Genomic DNA, 21,136 nt, shown 5'->3' with positions numbered 1-21,136 from the left:
GCCTGTAATCCCAACACTTTGGGAGACTGAGGTGGGCGAATCACCTGAGGTCAGGAGTTCAAGACCAGCCTGACCAAATTGGAGAAACCCCGTCTGTCCTAAAAATAAAAATAATTAGCCGGGCATGGTGGCCTGTGTCTGTGATGATCCCAGCTACTCTGGAGGCTGAGGCAGGAGAATCACTTGAATTCGGGAGGTGGAGGTTGTGGTAAGCCAAGATTGCGCCATTGCACTCCAGCCTGGGCAACAAGAGTGAAGTTTCGTCTCAAAAGAAAAAGAAAAGAAAAGAAAAGAAAAAATAGTGTTAATGTGCTTTTAAAGACCTCTCCATTTGAAATTCTGCTTAAAAGAGCCAAAGCAATAGGTTCACAGTCAAGGTCAGAGACCTAGCCTATCTTGGTACTTTAACTTTTTCATTTTCTTGATGTGATGTTATTACAGTTATGTTTGATAAGTGAATTAACTAGAGATTTTTAAGCTTAACAGATATTTTTCTGTATTATATAAACATTTGCAAGATATCTCTCTGATTTTAGCTTTCCAGGACTTAAATAGTCCAAATAGTTCATGAAAGTACTGTTTTGCTCATTACATTAGCCAAAAAAAAAAAAAAAAAAAAAAAAAGCAAGGCAGAAAGCAAGGCAGATCAACTGATGGTTAGAACTTGAGGTCGGGGTAGGGGTAGGGCTACTTTTGAGATATGTTCCCGAACGTTAAACATGGATAATAAAATTACAAAAAAATAGAAAGAAACCATGAAGAAAACCCACATGCAATTATAAAATGATTACATTACATAAGTTGTATAAGTTCCAACACTGGGGACCCACAGAATCAAATGCTTGTAGTGCCTGGGAAGTAATACGTATCCTCAAAAATTCAATGGCTCTGGAAATCTCTTTTATGTTGCTTTTCAGAGAAATGCCCAAAAGATTTGCAATCAAAACAGTTGAGACCGTGGTTCTATGCAGATGCCGCCTCTGAAAAATCACAGGTGACTTTCTAATGACTTTCTGCTTAGATTTTGGCCTTATGAACAAAGATGTTTCTGTTAGATTTGACCCATTGAGGAGAAAGAGAGAGGGCCAGGATGCTATGAAGACTTCTTCCAGCATCCAGCCAGACACTCCGTCTTGGGGAGTGGACCATTTTGACGCCCTGTCTGTAAGCTGCTCCTTGAAGCCAGAGACCAAGGAACAAACCAATTTATGTTCTCACTGAAGTTGATATTACAGATTAGATACCAATTCCCTGGCTGAGCCACGGTTTCTGAAAGATGGGCTCTGGATTCTCGAAGCAAGTTCCATTTTCTTCTCTATCAGTCTTGGTCCATGTGTAAAGAAAAGAACAGAAAACCAGGTTTGGGGCCAACATGAAGAAATGCTATGTTGATACATTTGTTGTGGTGATTAAAAGGGCCGATTCTCATTAAGTGGAATTTGCTCTCTTCCAACTGGACATGCACAGGAGCCTTTTTTTTTTTTTTTTCTTTTTTAGTATTAACTTATTTTTTTTCCCCTTCAAGCTTAGCCAGAGACCTCATGGAGGTCTAAACCCAAGCCAAGCTTGATCGGTTTTAATTCAACCACTGTTGATTTATGGCTTAGCAAAAAATGTCTGAGAATTTTTTTAAGCTAAAAAAACTTTTTTACCCCAACTTGACTCTCTCACATCTCAAATCCAGCTGAAGGGATATTTCTTAGACTTTCAAAAGACAAAGTCATCATTGGAATGGAAGGCAGCACTGAAAGTTTCAAATCCCAGAGAGAAATCCTGTGAAAGCTTATATACAAGTGAAAACAAATATATTGGAACGCCATATGACACATTAAATGGGTTCATTTGATCCCCTTTGAATAGAAGCTAGAATAGAATCAACCTAAGGCTGGAGTGGAGGTGTGGGGTGGGTTGGGGGTGTTTTTTGAGGGATTGCACCAGAAGAGACACAAAAGTTCTCTCTTTGCTTTATTTTATAAGCCCCTCTTCCTCTTCTTACCAGCCAGACCAAAAATGATCCATAGTAAATTTTTTTTCTCTACTTGGCTCTGGAATGTGCATTGTTATACAATATAAGCAGGAATTAGACTAATAAGCTATTACCAACTGCAAGAAGAAAACCAATACCAAGCCACTAGTGCCTTCCAGCTCTGATATTTAATGGGTCTAACCTAGTTCACAATGCATGATCCTTTCTCTGCCTCCTGTAACATTCAGGCCGGGCTGTGAGATTTAACCATTTGTTAGCTGTGGGTGTATAATTTGTGCCTTCTGTCTTTTCCTTGTGAGCATCCATCTTTCCCATAAGACTGTAAGCTCAGTGAGAGGAGGAACTGGCCACATATTCCATCTAATTTCCCACAGCCATGACCTCCAACCTTCCTCTCGCTTTCTCACATATTAGTCCCGTGACTATCCGAGGCCCCGCCTCAAAAGAACACACAGAAGGAACAAGGTAAAAAGTGCCTTTCTTCGTAATGCTAAGGAGGAACCAAGTATATAATTCCTAATAATTGTGTTGTATTCTTCTTCCTGAGGAAGTTTTGAGAAGCAGGGAAGGGCACTCTCTGCTGTCATATATTTGTGTACTGTGTGCTTCTCCACTAAGTGCATATCTTCATGAAAAAATTGCTGGTTATACAGCAGCTTTGCTTATGAACGTTAATACACATCCAATACTTAGACGGCCTTGGCTCAGACATAGAATTACTGCTTTTACTTCTAATGCTTTAAATTCCTTCCATGGTTTTAGTTTTTCAATGTCAAGAACAGGTTTTCACTCATCTCTCCTGCGCCTGTGATGAATTCCTTAGAGACCAAGGCCACATCTGTGCTGTACATTAGCTTTCTTGCCTCAGACATCGTCCTGGTTTCATATCAGATAAACAGATTAATGGGCAAAGAATAGACCTGCCCCAGAAAACAAACTGAAATAATGGGACAGAATTTGTGTTTAAGTACAAAAATGTCTGATTCTTGTTATATACACTTTGTGCCAAAACACACCCCACCAGTGTTTATAACTGAATTTATGTGAACAACATCCTGAAATGTATTGAGCATTTACATTATTCTGTACACTATCCAAAGCACTTCATAGATATTATCTCATTTAACTTTCAGAATTCTATGAGTAGTTACTATTTACAATTAGGTTCTATTGCTATTAAATTTGTATCATCAATATTCAGTATGACTCATTTGGTCCTTACATGAGGTTATGATGTCTTTTGTGTGATTATCTTGTACTATAGGAAGACTTTGCAGGGTTTATTATATGTCTCATTTGTGTTTGTTGTATTAATTGCTACAAGAAGGAGATCTCCAAGACCAGTTGCTTAAAGAACAGAAACATGTATTTCTCTCTCATGTAAAAATTCAGGAAGCAGATTTCAGATTGGCTGGTGCCTGTAGTCCACATAGTCATTCAGGGACCTTAGTTCTTTCCATATTTTTTCTTTACCATCTCCTAGGTGTAGCCAGTGTTAAGGCACCAGAGCAGAAGTGGCATCTGTCACTTCTACTTACCTTGGAGAAAACTTAGTCACGTGGCCACAGCTAACTCTATAGGAAATTAGAACATGTATCCACTGGGTACCCATGTGTCTAGCTATAGTTTTATCACTATGAAACAAAAGGGAGTACTGGAATTTAGTGAATAGTTCACTATGTTCATCATAGTCTTCAATAAATAGATTGTAAACAATTGGAGAGCTAGGCCTGTGTCTTATTCATATTTGTCCCTATCACAGGGCTAAGCACCTGTCACAGAAATTCTGGGCTCATGTGCCAGCACTCCCTACTCTGGTGTAGGGATGTATAGGGTTTGTGATGGCAGATATGGCAAATGAACCATGGCACTACTCTTTCCTGATATGCCCTCAGAATATTTTGCAGTACAGTGCCTCTGGAAGCCACTTGCAACAGGTGGGAATTGGCACATGATCTGAATCCTATTAGCCCTCCCTGATTGTAGGTATTCAAATATTAAATAAAGAAAGAACTGTAGTAGTTTTTCCTCTATTTCCATGGAAACAGATACGTTGGTTACTGTGGCGATTTTAATATATGTCTTCAAATTCTTTGACACACCTTTCTTCAGGAGGTAGAGTTTAATTCCCTTCCCCTTGAATGTCGGCCATTGGTGAGTCACTTATAACATAGAATGTTGGCCAGGTATGGTGGCTCGCGCCTGTAATCCCAACACTTTGGGAGGCCGAGGTGGGTGGATCACCTGAGGACACGAGTTTGAGATCAGCCTGGCCAACATGGTGAAACGCCGTCTCTACTAAAAATGCAAAAATGAGCTGGGCATGTTGGTGGGTGCTTGTAGTCCCAGCTACCTGGGAGGCTGAGGCAGGCGAATTGCTTCAGCCTGGGTGGTGGAGGTTGCAGTGAGCCAAGATCACACCACTGTACTGCAGCCTGGGCAACAAGAGCGAGACTCCATCTCAAAAAAAAAAAAAAAAAAAAAAAAAAAAACAAAAAAAACAAAAAAAACATAGAATGTTATAGAGTGTGGCAGAAGTAATGCTATGTGGCTTCCAAGCCCATCATTAAAAAGATATAGCTTCCACCTGGCTCTCTCTAATATTTGCAATGCACACTCTGGAGAAGGCCAGCTACCATGGCATAAGGACACTCAAGCAGCCCTGTGGAGAAGTCCATGAGGAGAGGAACTAAGGCCTCTTGCCGACAACCAGCATCAACTTGCAAATCACATGAGTGAGCTACCTTGGAATTGGATTCTCCAACCTTCGTACAGCCTTTGGATGATGATGCAGCCCCAGCCAACATTTGACTGTAGCCTCATGAGAGACCCCAAGCCAGAACTGGCTAGCTGAGCCACTTCCAAATTTCTGGCCTATAGAAGCCATAGAGATCATAAATAGTTGTTTTAAGCCACTAAGTCTTAAAACTTAGTGATTTGCTATGCAACAAATAAGGTAGACAAATAAATAAATAGATAAATAAAATAGTTGCCTTCTTAGAATGGGAATTTGGAGAGTGTCAGGAGAACTATGGGAGGAGTGAGGGATAAAAATTGTATAATTATTTTTTGGGTTGTTGTTTCAATGCTAGCAGCTCCTGACTTGGACTGGACCAGGAACGAGCTCATTTTATTAGGTTGCACAAAGCCGGTTTGATCTTTGAGGAAGAATCAATAGATTCACAAGAAATAGAAACTTAAAGTTATTCTGTGATTTTCCCAACCAGCTAGATCACAAGAGCTGCAACAGTTCCAAATTTCTCTTTTTGAATCCAAGACACCTTCCAAACCATACTCATATCCTACATTTCCACATGACCTTGTCCCAGTCATCCATAACTGCTTCTGGGATTTCTGGTCCTACCAAGCGCTGAATGGGGATCTCATCCATCTACAAGATGCTGCTGCAAAATGTTTTCCTCCTCTCTATTTCTCATGATCCTGTTTTCCAATCTAATTATCCCTTATACTGCAACTGGGTGAATGGGGATATACCCAATTTCCTATCAACTCTGTGCCTGCTCTTGTGCCTAAGGCAGGGGTTCTTAAGCTGGGACTGTTATGTATGATCATATAATCATTAGAGCTTGTTTGGGGGCAAGGAACAGAAACACACTTGAACTTTTAAAGCAAAGATAGACAATTTATTATTGAGATTCAGGGACATTCTACTAAATTAAACAGTAGGAATGAGCCAACTTTCATGGGGGGTTGGAGTTAGGAAGTGGGAAATTTGCACAAATCTTCTTGTTTGGTGGATCTCTGCTTCTCTCTGGACCTCTAGGTCATTCTCACTGCATACCAGATCTCTCTGATATTTAGTCTATGGGGCAAATGCAAAGAGTTACCCACAGTGCCCAAATGTACACACATGACAATTCCAGACAGCCTGAAATTCTAACTCTTTCTCCATTCCAATTCCAGATTCCTACGGTAAGGACTTTGATGGTTTTTGGGAACTCACCATAATGGGTAGGGGAGAGGGAGTTGAAGGAGTCTATGTAAGATGAGGTACTTCTAGCCAGGCGTGGTGGCACATGCCTGTAATCCCAGCTGCTCGGGAGGGTGAGGCAGGAGAATCACTTGAACCTGGAAGTCGGAGGTTGAGGTGAGCTGAGATCGCACCATTACACTCCAGCCTGGGCAACAAGAGCAAAACTCCATCTCAAAACTAAATAAATAAATAAATAAGATGAGGTACTTAAAAATATGTCCACTATAGTGTATGCATGCATTTTGAGGGGCTAGCGTATGTTATTCTGAGCAAACTACTTAAGTCTCTGGGCTTCCATTTTCTCATCTGCAAGAAGAAAAGAATATGTTTAAGAACAAATAATCTACATTTGCACTTAGAATATACCTGCCATATAATACGTACTCAACAAACATTAGGTGTTACCAAACTGTGCACAGTGAGCTACTACTAAGAAATTAGGCAGTACCTAAATCCTCCTTCTCCATAGCTGAGAGTTAATGGATAATATGAAAAATTAATGAAAGTACTATAAGCTGTAATTTATAAAAATGAAGTAAAATATAAGAAATAGCTGAAAAGATAGTAAGTAGTTACCTCTGGGAACAAGAATTGGGAGTGGGGAGAGATGGAGTTATTTTAAAAATTATAAACTTAGTAGTACTATTTGACTTCTAAATCCCTTTAGTCAGTGTGATCCCAATTTTGTGTTATGAAACACACACACTCACACACCTCTTATATATATTATATGAATGACATTACATACTATATACATGTATAATATATAACTATTACATTGTATACCTATATCTATGTGCATTAAAATTATAGAAGAAAACATACAGAAGTCAACTATGGCTGTCTCCTGGGAGGCGAGAAAGAGACAGGAAGGACCCAGAAGATACAGGTTCAACTCCAGCTGTGCCACTAATTCAACTAATTCACTGTGATCTTGAGCAAACTGCTACCTCCCTGGGCCCCTGTTGATCCAGCCATAAACACAGGATTGAGTTGAGCTCTAAATAATAACAATGCAAAGAGCTACCATTTATCTAAGACTTACTATGTTGCCGACTATGTGCTAGACACTTTAGTTACACCAGTGGTTATCAAACGCATTAGCATCACCTGGAGAGCTTTTTCAGTCAGAGGTTGCAAAACCTACCTCCTGAGCTGCTGATTCAGTGGGCCTGGGGTGAGGCCTGACATTTTGCATCTCTAACAAGTTTCCAGGTGATACTGATGCTGCTGACCTGAGGACCACTGACTTAAATTAACTTATTTAAGACTTGAAAAAATGCTGTGTTATATTCTTCATCCTTTGGATGGGGAAACTGAGGCTCAGAGAGGTCACACGGTGTCAGAGCTATGATTTGAATCCTAGACTATTTAAACCAAAGCTCTTGCTGTGATATTGCCTTCCTCTGAGGTTTCCTCTCAGTTTCAACTTCCTATGTTTCTAGTTTACAAACAACAAAAACCCACACATCTGAGACCAAATCAAAGCTCTTCAGAAAAATCCCAAGAAAATCCCGACATGTGCAACTTCTGCCTGGGGCAGATGAGTCTGGCGCTGAACACCAACAGGGAGGGTGATAGACCACGGAGCCGACTGGCTTGCACGAGGCTAGCAAAGGGATTGCAGCTTCATTAAGGCACCCCTGCAACTGACTTGAACTTTTCTTTCTCTTATCCTATGGTTTATTTGGCATTCTCTGGGTCTGTTAATCCACAGTCATTTGGGTGGCAAAAAAAAAAAAAAAAAAAAAAAAAAAAAGAAAAAGTGGAAATAAGTTTTCATTAATGTTGACTTTTGTGGTGTCCCCAGGAATGGTTATTTTCTTCCCTTTCTCCCTAGTGTGAATTCTCAAGTAAGTAGCAAATGATTTCAAATGCATGCCGATTGCAGTGGCCAGCTGCCAGGAGAGAAGTGAAAATAAACTGGTGACAGGAAGTGTCTCAGTTCACAGAAAGGGCAGCAAGGATATAGTGGAGCAAGCCCATGACACTCCTGGGTCCACATGCTGAAAGACTTACCCGGACGGGCTGTGTAGCCACAAATCTCCTAGTAATTCATTAAGTAAGGGGAAAGGCTCCCAGAAGCACTTCTCTCCTCTCCTAACACCCTTTGTCTTTTAATTTCCAAACTCCGGGTTCATTCCTATGTCAAGCGAGCCTGGGTGAGTCTCTCTAAACAACTCCTTCATTCGTGATGGAACACACTGCCACAGACTAATGCTTTGACTCTAAGTGTTTTAACAGGCTGAGGTTTCCAAGCTTTAGGCTCACAAGACGGATATATGATCGGTGTGAACTAGAAAATAGCATCAAAAACAGCATGAAGGATGGTGGAAAGAAAAGCGAGTTATTTGGAACTTTGCCCAGTGAAGGGCTTACAGGCTGGAAGAAAAGTTTCAAGGATAAAAAGGTATTTTCGAAGTTAATAAGATAAAATAAGATGATAGAGCAAGATCAAACGTATCAATAATATCAAAAAATATAAATAGGCTTAATTTACCTACTAAAATAAGGATTTCCACATTGGCCAATGTAGCAAAATTTAACACTGCTCTACGCGAGAGACACACCTAAAACAAGAGGTCCTGAAAAGTTAAAAAAAAAAAAAAGAAAAAGATATTAAAACAAATGCAAACTAAAACTTAAAAGCAGTTATAATTTTGATAGCTGACAAGATGGAATTTAAACCAAAAAGCACTAAAGGAGGCAAGAAGGAGACTTTAGAATGCTAAAGGTAACAATTCACATTGAAGATACATAAGTTATTAACATTGAAGCACCTAAAACTAAAGATGCAGGGGAAATGGAAACCCAAATACTTGATTTTAATCCATGTCTGTCAATCCAAGAGAGATCAAATGGACAATAAGGATGCAGGAGATACAAACTTAATCAATAAGGTAGATCTTAAAGATGTATGTAGAAACCTGGACCCCAATAGTGACAAACACACCTTCTCAAATGACTACACTTTGGGCCATAAGGAAAACCTCATTAAATTTCAAAGAACAAAGAGAATACTCTCTGATCATAATTTCCTCTACGACAGACTAAAACATGTTAACTATGTTTGTTGAGTTTATGATATAGATACCAACTGGTAATAATACAAAACCAAAACAAAAGCACAAAAACCAAAGCATGAACAAAATTAGAAAACCAAAAAGACCAAAAAAAAAAAAAAAAAAACTCAAAAGACTACTCTATCTGAAAATTAGGAAAAAATCATGTTACTAAGCAGCTGTTAGAGATAGAAGAACAACCTGAAATTACAGAATTTCTGGAAAAGAATGATAATGAAAACACAAATAATCAAGTCCTGGCTATTCAACTAATGCAATTAATAAAGGAAAAAGTTTAGCATTAAATATCTATGTCAGTAAAAATGAAAATAAATGAATTAAATGCCCCATTCAAAAAGCAAGAAAAGAACCACAGAGTGAGCCAAAACAATCTAGAAGGAAGGAATTAATAAAGATGAAAGCAAAAATTAATAGAAAGTAGAACTTAAAAATAAACCTAAGGCTGAAACAATCAACAAAATATACAAAGCACCTACTAAACTGGTCAAGAAGATAAATGAGAGGAAGAATGGACACACAAGATTAGAAATACTGGGTGTGGGTAGATGGGTAGGACCATCAAAGCAGAGGAAATCCAAACCAAAAACATAGGAGACTGTTTTTTTCAACTCTATGCAAAATATATGAAAACTTAGATGAAATGGATAGTTTTCTAGAATAATGTAACTTACCTAAATTGATCTCAGTAGAGACACAAAGTCTTAACAGACCAATTATCATAGAAGAAATGAAGACCTCGCCAACAAAAAGCACCAGGCCCTAACAGTTTCGCAGGAAAATTCTAGCACACCTTTAAAGATCGACTAATCCCAATACTACTTAATAACAAAGAAAAAGAAGAAAAACTTCAGATAATTTGAGTTTTAATAATTCATTCTACAATAGACTAAAACATGTAAACTATGTTTAATGTTTTTGAGTTAATAATATAAATACCAATGGATAATGACACAAAAACAAAACAAAACAACAAAACTCATTGGTCACTTTGGATGATGCCAAGGATCTTTATTTTGAAAGTTGGCCACAAAGAATCAAGCATTGCTGGGATCGGTGGCTCAGGAAGATCACTTGAGCCCAGGAGTTTGAGACCAGGCAGCAACATAGTGAGAGCCTGTCTCTACAAAAAAAAAAAAAAAAAAATTGAAATTAGCTGGACATGGTGGCATGCACCTGTGGTCCCAGCTACTTAGGAGGCTGAGCTGGAAGGATTGCATGAACCTGGGTGGTTGAGGCTGCAGTGAGCCATGATGGTACTACTGCACTCCAGCCTGGGAAACAGAGTGAGACCTTGTCTCAAAAAAAAAAAAAAAAAAAAAAAAGAAAAAAGAAAAAAAAGCATTTACTCTGCTTTTCCTAGACGAACTATATCTCACAATGAGGTAAGTTTTTCTTTACAGAAACATTCTAGCTAATACATGGAAAGTACTGATGGGTTTAAAATACCACTCTTTTGTAACCCCTGATGAAATTTGTGGATCTGGGCTATGATCATCAAAGGTTGTTCACTTCTCAAAGTGAGAGATTAAGAGACAGACATTACATGTCTCCCAGTGGAAGTCCACCATACCATCTATAATGTATTCTTGACACAGAACTTCTAATTTACAAGAAACACACAGTCCAGGGGATATGTGAACTAATACTATAAGGATGCAATCAGCAAAATCCAGGCTATGGAAACTCTATAGGACAAATAATTCAATTTCCTAAACAAATGAATTACAAGGAGTAAAAAAGAGATGGAGGAGGAATCTATAGATTAAAAGAAATTTGAGAAACCTGAACCAATCCAACATGTGGATGCAATTTGGGTCCCGATTCAAACTAACATTTATGAGACAATTACAGGAAATTTGGACCTGGTAATATGATAATATTAAACATTATTAATCGTAAAAGGTATAATATTGGAATTATAATTTAAGAAAAGAGAATCTGTATATTTCAGAGATGTATGCTGAAATATCTGGAAATGAAATTATACAGTGTCTGGGATTTGCCACAAAAGGTTGAAGGTAGAAATAGGAGAGAAGCAGATGGGGCTATAAATGAAATAAGATTGGCCGAAAGTTAGTATTTAAAGAAGCTAAGTGATGGGAACATGGAGGTTCCCTATACTATCCTTTTTTCATTTTTATGTTTGAGATTTCCCAAAGTAAAGAGCTTTTTGTGGTTGTTTTTAATTCGTTGCCATTACAGGTGATTGTTATTGTTCCCTTTATACTTATATCTCTCTTTTTCAAATTTTTCACAATGATAGTGGTTTACTTTAAATCATGGGAAAAATGCTTTTTGGCAGTAAAAGGAACAAAACATTTAGTCACTGCCTAATTTCTTAGTAGCTCATTGTGCAAAATTTGTTAACACCTAATGTTTATCTACTGCTTATTATATTCTAAGTGCGTATGTGGATTATTTGTTATTAAATATCTTCTTATTTTCTTCTTGGAGTTGAAGAAATGAAAATCCAGAGACTTAGCCGGGCGCAGTGTTTCATGCCTGTAATCCCAGCACTTCGGGAGGCCTAAGCAGGCGGATCACGAGGTCAGGAGATCGAGACCATCCTGGCTAACACAGTGAAACTCCGTCTCTACTAAAAACACAAAACAATTAGCTGGGTGTGGTGGCGGGCGCCTGTAGTCCCAGCTACTCCAGAGGCTGAGGCAGGAGAATGGCATGAACCTAGGAGGCGGAGCTTGCAGTGAGCCGAGATCGTGCCACTGCACTCCAGACTGGGCGACAGGGTGAGACTCTGTCTCAAAAAAAAAAAAAAAAAAAAAAAAGAAAAGAAAATCCAGAGATTTTAAGTAGCTTGCTCGGAATAACACAGCTGGGGTAAGGATAGAATTAGAATTTGAACTCGGGCTGTCTGGCTCCAAATTTTATTTTCTAAACTGTGATGTTATTTAGTGAAATGGGCATCCTCTCTCTTCTCCCTCAAATCAGAGCTGCCTGTGCATGTGCTGTGAAGGTGGCAATGAGCGTGGCTTTTCTTCGAGATATTATTAGCTGGGTGACTTTGGGCACAAGTCACTTCATTCTCTGAGCTTTAATTGTATTGCCTATTAAAATAAGACAGGTGGAGGGGGTTGGACTATTTGATGCTGGCTCTTGTTGCTTACCAGCTGTGCAGCCTTGGAGAAGATGCATAACCTCTCTGAGCTTGGTTTTCCATTTCTGAAAAGAGGATTATTATTCCTACCTCATAGGGTGTTTGAGAAGAAAGGCCATCTATGAAGAATGTAGGATAAAATAATAATACTATAAATGATAATTGTCATTATTCTTCTAGAAGAATCCCTGAGTCTGGAAGGGTTGGGAAAAAGGAACCACTTACCCAGGGAGGCTTTCCTGGGCCTTCCATGTCCGTGCTGGTAACTCTCTATGGAGAAGACTTTGCAGCAGCACAGGCACAGGATGAAGAGGGCCCTCAAGTCTTGAACCAGAAGGGAGCCTAATAATTGTGGGAGCCACCATGTATTGAACCCCTACTATTCTAGATGCTTTACAAATATTCCTACACTCAGCCTTGGCTCAGCCTAGCTGGGCAGATACTAACAGCATGCCCGTGGCTAGTTAAGTGAGTAGAAGTGCCAAGATTTAAACTGTGCCTCTTTCTCCTTTATCACCTTGCTTTGGTTGTACTTAACCAGTTTTTTAATCCTGTGTACAATAGGGTCTTATTATTGCATTTAACGTGAAAATACCTAGGTCACTAGTCAAATAGATTATTTTCAAGTATAAAGCTAATACATGCTTACTATAGCAAATTAAAAAAATTCAGAAAAATAGAGAGACAATTCACTCACAAGTTCACTACCTAGCATTCAGAGACAACCATGATTAACATTTTCTTCTAGTCTTTTTTTTTTCTTTGTAGGTTTTTCTTATATTTGAGATCAGGCAATATTAAATACATTTTAAAAACCTAAAATCATTGAAATAATGAAATGACCGTGGATTGGAAGGACCTCAGAGTAGCATCAGTATATTGAGGTTGGTCTATTTCAGCGGGTCTCAACTGTGTGAGATTTTACCCCCAAGGGGATATTTGGAAATGTCTGGAGACAGTTTTGGTTGGGGGGATTGCTACTGGCATCTCGTGGGTAGGGGGAAGGCATGCTGCTGAACATCCTACAATGCACTGGACAGCCCCCACAAGGAGAAGACTCAAATGTCAGTAGTGCCAAGATTAAGAAACCCCTTATCTATCTGATTAATCATTATCAAATATAGTGGTTTTGTTGGTGTTGGATATAGGGAGCCGCATCCTGCTTCTCTCCATGGCAACAAATCAAAATGCAGAGGAAGCAGCATGATTGAGTGGCGGGGAAGGCCTGTAGCTTTGACTGCATCCTGGAGGGGTCGGGATCTCACATTCTGCCTCTGGGTAGGACTTTGGACTCTCCCTCTCAGTGATGCTTTCCCCGCCAGGTGACATCCTCACTGCTTGGTCAGGGGTCAGTCATGAGCACGAGGCCTGAGAGGGAAGCTGAGAGTACCACTCCCACTGACTATGATGGTCAGAGGCCAGAGACACTGTGGAACTCAGGAAGAGGACACAAACACTTCTACCAGAAGAAGGTTCCTCAGTCTATCCACACAGCTACCGGGGTGCCACGAGAACCGATCTCATCTCCACAAAGAGAGAGCCTGGGACTGGGGAGGCTCCGCACATCAGTTCCAGTATCTCCACCTCCTCCCACTGTGAGGGAGCTGGATCAGGAACCACTGCTGGTGAATCTGGAGGAGAAGCAGCAGAGACTTCTGCCCCATGGATGAATGTGCCAGGGCTGCAGTGACAAAGTACAACACATGAATGCGACTTACATAACAGAAATTGATTCTCTCACATTGGGGGGGCTGGAAGCCTGAGACCAAACTGTTGGCGGGGCTGTGCTGCCTCTGGGGCACTAAGGAAATATCTGTTCCAAGCCACACTCCTGGCTTCTGGTAGTTCCTGGGTAGTGGAGGCACTGCTTCCATCTTCACGTGGTGCTCTCCCCATGTGCACACCTGTCTCCAAATTCCCCCTTTTCAGAAGACACCAGTCATGCTGGATTAGGGGCCCACTCTACTCCAGTATGATCTCATCTTAATCACTTACGTCTACAACAACCGTGTTTCCGAAGGTCACATTCTGAGGTACTGGGGTTAGGACTTACATCTATAAATTTTGGGGGGACACAAACCCACAACAGACCCCATGTTTGGAAAGTAGTTTGTGTCCCTAGCCAAGCAGGAGGATCTGAATCATGCTGGCTGCTCGTGGATGCTCCTTGGTGATAGATTCTTTCCTTGTAGATGTCTGTCTCCTGGAGGGTCCCCAGACCCTTCTAGTACCTGGAAGAGGTAGGCATGAGGGAGCCCCTCAGAACCCCAGCTGGACCAAGGTCCCCAAGCAGGACTTAGATAAGAGGACTTAATGTGTCAAGGCAATGGCAGTGGGGGTGTTAGCCCGCGGCCATGAATCCATGTGACCTAAACCCAAATAGAGAAAAAAGTAAAAAGGAGGAAGGAAGGTTGGAGATTGGGGGTGAGGTGTGGACAAAAAAGGACAGTTGTGCCCTGGCACACTCTGCAAAGGAAGTCCTGTGGGCTGCAGAAAATATTTTTGCACCCACACTAGTCAAATAGATTGGGGATTCCCAAAGTGGATTCTGTGGAGTACCAGTTCTATGATAGATTAAATAGGTATTACATGAAGAAAGGGTTCCATAGCAAAATAAGTATGGGAAGCAATGCTAAATTGGATTTTAATTTCGAGAGCAAAATTTTCAGAACCTTTAATATGTTAATATGGACTGTGCCTCTTCAAGAAGAGTGAATAGTAATTGGCATTCATCCACGTGATTGGATCACAGAACCTTTTTTCTCAGGAACATCCAGCAGGGTGCATTTGAGAAATGTTGAACCGGGTGATGGATGAGCCCATTGTGAACAAAACCACAGAGCCGGTGGATGCTATAGATGATATGGCATAATATGAATATTAGATAATATTAGAAATTCCCAATTGACATTATCACCATATGTTCCACCTTCCCTAGATCTTCCGTCGGTTGCTATCATTGGATTCCCTTGGTTTGAGAAACATTTCTTGACGTTTATACTATTTCTTGGGAGTAACTGATAAAATCGTCAACCTCTATGATACAAGTTAGCAAAGTCATTCTACGTAAAGCCACAAGCCTAGCATCAGCTATAGACATATATCCCACTTTGCCAACCCAGCCCTCCCTAGCAGGCTCCCACCTACTCATCCAAGGTGTTGTGGGCCCCCAGAAACCTGCTTAAACCAACATGGAGCAAAAACCATCATTACAGGACCCTAGAAAAGCCTCCTAGCTCCCTGTGATAAGGCATACCGAACAGACAAAAGGCCTGAGGCTCATTTTCTTTTCACTTTTTCTTGTAATAGTACAAACTTAGGGCTCTTTTTTCAGGCTATAAAGTAAGGTACAGCAAAGTGGGAGGGCTACACCATCACCATGCCAACAGAAAGTCTCAAAAACTTCAAGTTCCTCGACTTCTGTTGGGCAGACTCTTCCTAGCTCAGAAGAAACACATTTTAACTGGCTGAAAACAAGGCCAGGCAGCCTGGGCACGGTGTGGAAGGGCGGCTGCACGCATGGCCTCTGGTCAGTCCTGGAAGTGCCTGGTGAGGGCTTCCAGCAGCTCCTGCTTCTTTACCGCGCTCTTCAGCCCGTCTGCCTGGCAGGCCTCTTTCAGCATGGGCACAGTGAAATTGCCCAGCGTGCCCTTGCTGATGTGGGTCTTCAGCTCCTCTTCTCAATACTCCACCTTGGGCCTTTTGCTTCCAGAACCTTCGTTATCGTGCTTTCTCTTGGTAACTTTCCCTTCAGGATTGTAATCTGGTGGGTAAACAAGCTCCTTAAACTCATCCACCAGGGATCCCAGTCTTTTGTTCATTGCTTCAACCTTGGGCAATGTCAGGTCCACTGGTTGTTCAGCCCCATCAAATCCAAGGCCAAGGCCTCTAGGTTCCTGAAGTACTGCTGCAGCACGGGATTCTCAAAGCTGCCACGTCTGTATGTGAAGCGGAGATTCTGAATGATAACCTTCATCTTGTCCATCTGCTCTGGAGTTGCCATGACCTTTTCAGTAGAGGGCATCTTCACCGGGCACAGTGGCTCACGCCTGTAATCCCAGCATTTTGGGAGGCTGAGGCGGGCAGATCACCTGAGGTCAGGAGTTCAAGACCAGCCTGGCCAACATGGTGAAACCCTGTCTACTAAAAACACAAAAAAATAGCTGGGCATGGTGGCAGGCATCTGTAATCCCAGATACTTGGCAGGCTGAGGCAGGAGTATCGCTTGAACCCAGGAGGCAGAGGTTGCAGTGAGCTGAGACCACACCATTGCACTCCAGCCTGGGTGACAAGAGTGAAACTCCGTCTCAAAAATAAACAAGCAAACAAATAAATAAATAAATAAATAAATAAATAAATAAATAAATAAATAAAGGGCACGTTCATTTTATCATCAGCAAAGGGTAAAAATACCAGCTGGAAGCCTGGAGGAGTCACCTGAATTTTCTGGTCATCCAAATCCTCTTCCTGTGGCACCAAAGCCACAAAATAAGGGGGAATGTTCCTGCAGGGTATGTATCTTCACAATGCTATGACCTCCTTCTCCAGACACATGATGAGCAGAGTGCTGAACAGGGTTGAGCTCCCAATCAGCAGCGGCGACTCAGGGTGCACAAACAGGGAGGGCCTCAGGTAATGGTGCTTCTTCAGCATTACCAAGGGCTTGAAACCCATGAGCATCAAACCTGGATCATCAAACCATTTTAGCTCTTCTGTTTTCTCTTTTTCCAGTATAATCTGATGACTTCCATAGATCTGAGACCTCTTGGTATCGCTAAACAGAAGCAAACTGCATGTATTTGCGTTAAATGTCCAGGTCTTGCTTTGTTTCTTTTTTTCTTTTCTTTTTCTTTTTTTTGAGACAGAGTTTTGCTCCTGTCACCCAGGCTGGAGTGCAGTGAACAATCTCGGCTCACTGCAACCCCTGCGTCCTGGATTCAAGTGATTCTCCTGCCTCAGCCTCCCAAGTAGCTGGGATTACAGGCATGCACCACCACGACTGGCTAATTTTGTATTCTTTTAGTAAAGACGGGGTTTCTCCACGTTGGTCAGGCTGGTCTCGAACTCCCAACCTCAGGTGATCCGCCCGCCTCAGCCTCCCAAAGTGCTGGGATTACAGGCGTGAGCCAACGCACCCGGCCAGGGTCTTGGTTTTCACTGGTTCATTTGTTTCCTGATAAAGCTTTATTGCAGAAGACTTGAGAGCCTTCTGGAGCAGATTACAAATGCCCACAGAGATCACTATGTCTTTGTTGAGCTTCAGCTTTAACCTGCTGAGTGCTTGCTTCCTGGTCTCCTTGGCGCGATCCTTCCGCAACAGGTCTTCTAGCTTGCTGGATTCCTCAAAGTGAACTCTGAGGTCCTCATCCTCGGCTATGTTGACGGTATCTCTGTAGAACCAGGATATGTCAAAGCCCCCAGGTTTCTTCAGGTGCGTCAAGTCAAGGAAGATGCCTGTATCTCAGAGATCACCAGCTTCAGTCCTGGCCCAGCTGGTTTTAGAACTGTCATTGCCATGGGGGTTGTCTTCACTGGTGAACAGCATGATCCTCTTATGACTCATCTTGAACTGGAAATCACTAAAGCGGCTGGCACAGACCTACAGCACTTCACTGAGTGAGTAGTCAGATCCATGGCCCATCAGGTCTTGGAAACATTTTTGTCTCTGCTGCCCCTTAAACTGGTCAAGCTCTAGAATTTGTTTTGCACTTGGATTATCCAACTCCTGTAAGACGTAAATTTTTTTTTTTTTTTTGAGGCGGAGTCTCGCTCTGTCCCCCAGGCTGGAGTGCAGTGGCCGGATCTCAGCTCACTGCAAGCTCCGCCTCCCGGGTTCCCGCCATCCTCCTGCCTCAGCCTCCCGAGTAGCTGGGACTACAGGCGCCCGCCACCTCGCCCAGCTAGTTTTTTGTATTTTTAGTAGAGACGGGGTTTCACCATGTTAGCCAGGATGGTCTCAATCTCCTGACCTCGTGATCCGCCTGTCTCGGCCTCCCAAAGTGCTGGGATTACAGGCTTGAGCCACCGCGCCTGGCCAAGATGTAAATATTTTTAAAATTCACTGAATTTTTGTCTTTCTTGGTACCATAGAACACCCCTGCCAAGAGATCTCAATCACTGCTTATGATCTCACTGCTTATGATCTCACTGCTTATGATCTCACTGTTTATGATCTCACTGCTTATGATCTCACTGCTTATGAGCTCACTGCTTTTCATCTCACTGCTTGTCATCTCACTGCTTATGATCTCACTACTTATGATCTCACTGCTTATCTCACTGCTTATCATCTCACTGCTTATGATCTCACTGTTTATGATCTCAGTTTATGATCTCACTGCTTATGAGCTCACTGTTTATCATCTCACTGCTTATCATCTCACTGCTTATGAGCTCACTGCTTATCATCTCACTGCTTAGGAGCTCACTGCTTATGATCTCACTGCTTGTGATCTCACTGTGATCTCACTGCTTATGATCTCACTGCTTATGATCTCACTGTTTATGATCTCACTGCTTATGATCTCACTGCTTGTGATCTCACTGCTTGTGATCTCACTGCTTACGATCTCACTGCTTACGAGCTCACTGCTTATCATCTCACTGCTTATGATCTCACTGTTTATGATCTCACTGCTTATGATCTCACTGCTTATCATCTCACTGCTTATGATCTCACTGCTTATGATCTCACTGCTTATGAGCTCACTGCTTATGAGCTCACTGCTTGTGATCTCACTGTTTATGATCTCACTGCTTATCATCTCACTGCTTATGATCTCACTGTTTATGATCTCACTGCTTATGATCTCACTGCTTATGAGCTCACTGCTTATGAGCTCACTGCTTATGAGCTCACTGCTTATGATCTGTTTATGATCTTACTGCTTATGATCTTTCTTACTGCTTATGATCTTACTGATGTACACACTTTGGATACACTGGATGCTCATGTCAAAAGGAGTCAAATCTTCACTCTGAGATTCAAACATAGCCCTGGAGGCATCAACCAAAAAAATCAAACTATGTCTTCCTGAATATTTATGGTCTCCACTTGCTTCAAGGTTCTCTTCTTGTTCTTCTGCTTCTTCATCGCCCTCGGTTTTGTAATACGACTCCCACCCTGACATGTTGGCTACTGTTCACTTTGGCGCAAGGAAGTGACCAACTTGGACAGAAGACAAGAATCTCTTTTCACTTTTAACCGAAAATAGGTCATGCATTTGAGTTCCCTGCCCTCCCCCAGGCAAAAAAAAAAAAAAAAAAAAAAACAACCTGGTGACAGGTAGTTTATTTGGGTGGTGATCCTAGGAAGCCCAAATGAAAAAGTAGGGAAAGTGAGACCGAGAAATAAGAAAAGTCAATAATGGGTACATTAATGAGCAGGGCTCTTGTGGGCAGCTGAGGTTTAGTCTTACTGGGGAACCTCTGGGAATTCATGTGGAACATGCCTTGGAATTGTGCCACCAGAGGATGGGGTGGCTGGAGCATTTGGCTACCCACTCACCTCCCCCGTCGGCTGAAGGCTGCCCCCTGAACTGGGTTGAATAGTGTGCCCCCCAAAGTCATGTTCTTTCTGGAACCTCAGAATGTGACCTTATTTGGAAATAAAGTTGTTGCAGATGTAATTAATTAAGATGAAGTCAGGCTGGACACAGTGGCTCATGCCTGTAATCCCAGCACTTTGGAAGGCTGAGGTAGGGGGATCACTTGAGATCAGGAGTTCCAGACCAGCCTGGCCAATATGGCAAAACCTCATCTCTACTAAAAATACAAAAACTAGCCAGGCGTGGTGGCAGGGCCTGTAATCACAGCTACTTGGGAGGCTGAGGCTGGAGAATCGCTTGAACCCGGGAGGTAGAGGCTGCAGTGAGCCGAGATGTGCCACTGCACTCCAGCATGGGCAACACAGCCGAGACTCCATCTCAAAAGAAAAAAAAAAAAAAGCTGAGGTCAGCCTGGAGTAGAGCCAACCATTAATCCAATAAGACTTGTATCCTTGAGAAGAGAAGAGACACAAGAACAGGGACATGCAGCAGGAAGGCAGCCATGTGAAGATGGGGGCAGGACTGGAGTGATGCTGCCACCTGCCAAGGTGTGCCAGGGACTTTCAGCAACCCCCAAGAGCCAGGAAGAGGCGAGGCAGGACCCTCCCCTAGAGCCTTCAGAGAAAGTGTGGCCTTGCTGGTATCAACCACCAAGGTATCAACCTTGCCTTCAGACCTCTAGCCTCCAGAACTGTCACAGAATAAATCTCTTTTGTTTTAAGTCAACCCGTTTATGGAACACTGTCATAGCAGCTCTCAGACTCTAATGCATACCCAAAGGTGCTAAGTCCCCCACAGCTCCCCAGGTGCCCAAGAAAGCCTTCAGGCAGAGAAGCAGAGATGCAGGCACTTGACGTGGGATGCTGCAGTGAGCTCAGATGTGGACCAAGAAGATACAGTGTGGGACATCAGCAGCATCTGCCACTATAAGTATTCCCATAAGAGACAGTACATCAAGGCTAAGCTCATGTGCTTGGAAGTCAGGTTCGAATCTGTTCTATTACTTACAAGTTTCAAAACCTTGGACAAGTTACATGACCTCTCAGAGACTCAGTTTTCCTTATCTGTAAAATGGGTATGAAATCATACTTCACAGAAATGTGAGTACAAATTAATTCAAGTCTATAAACTACCTGGCATGGTGCCAGGCATATGGCATCATTCAATAAACATAACCTGTTATTAGATATTATTAATAACTAATTAATAATGGTACTATTGGCTGGGCTCAGTGGCTTAGGCCTGTAATCCCAGTACTTTGGGAGGTCGAGGTGGGCAGATCATCTGAGGTCGGGAGTTCGAGACAAGCCTGACCAACATGGAGAAACCCCATCTCTACAAAAAATAAAACATTAGCTGGGTGTGGTGGTACACGCATGTAATCCCAGCTACTCGGGAGGCTGAGGCAGG

The 21,136-nt window shown here is 42.0% G+C and overlaps 1 pseudogene; it reads right to left on the bottom strand.

Moving 5' to 3' along the window:
* Positions 1–15,709: 15,709 nt before the first annotated feature.
* Positions 15,710–19,309, bottom strand: LOC104675337 (annotated as a pseudogene).
* Between the last annotated feature and the right edge of the window lie 1,827 nt (positions 19,310–21,136).

The sequence above is a fragment of the Rhinopithecus roxellana genome, chromosome 11, assembly GCF_007565055.1.
Source record: "Rhinopithecus roxellana isolate Shanxi Qingling chromosome 11, ASM756505v1, whole genome shotgun sequence".
NCBI classification, from domain to species: domain Eukaryota; kingdom Metazoa; phylum Chordata; class Mammalia; order Primates; family Cercopithecidae; genus Rhinopithecus; species Rhinopithecus roxellana.
Note: the sequence above shows the minus strand (reverse complement) of the source record. Positions and strands in the feature narration are given on the sequence as shown.